Source organism: Myotis brandtii, unplaced genomic scaffold (assembly GCF_000412655.1).
Source record: "Myotis brandtii unplaced genomic scaffold, ASM41265v1 scaffold38, whole genome shotgun sequence".
Lineage (NCBI taxonomy): Eukaryota > Metazoa > Chordata > Mammalia > Chiroptera > Vespertilionidae > Myotis > Myotis brandtii.
This window is the reverse complement of record NW_005364596.1, coordinates 3,661,184-3,663,361: the sequence shown is the minus strand read 5'-3', so window position 1 is coordinate 3,663,361 and position 2,178 is coordinate 3,661,184.

Here is a 2,178-nt window from a genome sequence, read left to right as displayed (position 1 = left end):
TTCCCCCCGAGTGCACAAATTTTTGTGCACCGGGCCTCTAGTATATAATATAAAAGGCTAATATGCAAAGTGTCCCCTTGGGAGTTCAACCAAGAGAATGGAAATTCAATCACTCGCCATGACATGCACTGACCACCAGGGGGGCAGTGCATAACATGGCAGGGGACCAGTGGCAGCAGCTGGGCACTGAGGGAGTGAGGAGGCGGGGAAGCAGGGAAGCGGGCAACCTGATCGGCCCTGATTGGCAGCCAGGCCTAGGGACCCTACCCATGCATGAATTTCGTGCATCAGGCCTCTAGTTTTTAAATATTGGGGTAAAGAGATTAGACATTAAGAACCCCTAACTACATAAAGTATCCTAAAAAGCCTTCAAATACATATAATTAAGCATACATACACACATAGTACTAAGTGTAAAAAAATACCACAAAATCAGATTTTTTATTATTATAATTTTGATGTTTTCCATGAAAAATTAAATTTCTCCCCCAAAATAAATGTCTTTAATGATCCTGTTTTATTCAATTACTTGTTGGAAATTTAGCATTATTAGGAAGTAACACGTTTGTACACAAATGCTATATTAAATATTATCTTGTAAAGAGTTTGATCCTAATATGAGAAATTAAAAACAGTACCATCTTATAAAATATCACTAATGTTTTGTGAAAAAATTTCTTTTAATTACTGAGTATACATTTATAAGATCAGGCCATTCAATGCATATAACTATACATATATTTTCATAACTAATCTCATATTTAACTTTACTTTCACAAATTACCACCACTTTTAATCATTTCATAAAATCACTTTATGTTTCTCCACTTTTAGGCATTAGGCAGTGTGAAGGTTCAGAATTACATCCTCATTATAAATAACTAGAAAGCTAGACAAAATAGTGAAACAACAATTTTCAAACATAAACAATGCAGGACTGTAATCCCTCAGAAAAGGAAAACAAATAAGGCAGAATACAAATAAAGCCTGAAAGTCTTGCTGAATTAAGGAGACAGAAATCAGAGTTCAGATGAAATAAAAGGCCTTCAATTTGTGGAGCAGAAGAGTGATAACAAATATTCTAGTTATCTGCATAAGGGTTTCCTGTGACTTTGGCTAAATTTCCATTCCTAGAAGAAAATATCATGAGTCTGGGAAAAGAATAATTACCAGGGAACTGGAAGCTAAACAATTCTCAGAGCACACAGGACTGATAACCATCATGAAGAGTTTCACAATTCAAAGTGAAGAGACCTCATTACAAACACAGGAAATTGATAGAGAGCCTCAGAAGGTTTTGCCTCAGTAGAGGGACTTAACTAACCATAGAATAAAGTTACTCTATACGTTTCCAAAAGAGTTTAAAAACTAGCCTTGAAAGGACTAACCTAATCCAAAGGAACCCTCACTACTAGTATATGCCAGAACATAGTCCAACAATCTTTAAAGACCACATCAAAATCAAGCAGTGAGCAATGAGAGCTTTTTGATATCTGGCATCCAAAAAAAAAAAAAAAGAAAATTTCTAGAAAAGTGAAAAAATATTTAGACATATGACCCATAACAAAAATTATCAGAAGCAGACTTCACAGAGATAACAATTAGCAAACAACACAGTTAAAATAGCTATTTTCAATATGCTTAAAGATTTTTTAAAAATTATCAACACAATAAGCAGACAAATGCAACATATAAAATATCTTAATTGAACTTCCTATCTAATAATAGACAAACATGGTAATCAACAGTATCTCCGACACGCTTCCCATTGGCTAATCAGGGCGATATGCAAATTAACTGCCAACCAAGATGGCGGCCAGCAGCCAGGCAGCTGAAGCGAACAGGAGACTTGCTTGCTCCAGTGATGGAGGAAGCCAAGGTTCCCCGCCTGCCGCCGCTGGGCTCTGAGCTTGCACTCTAAGCAACTATGTTGCAATTATAGAAGCTAAACAATCCCCATGCTTTCAGCCAGCCGGCCGAGCTGGAGTTGCAACAGAGTTTTGATTATAGAACCCAAACAAAGCCAGATACTGGCTTTCAGCAGCTGAGCCCTCAGAGCTGGAGCTGAGCCTCAGAGCTAAAGCCAGCTCTCAGTCCCAGTGACAGCCATAGAAGGTAAATAAATCCCAGAATAAAAAAAGAAAAAGAAAAAAGGAGAGGTTGGGAGCTTCAGTCACC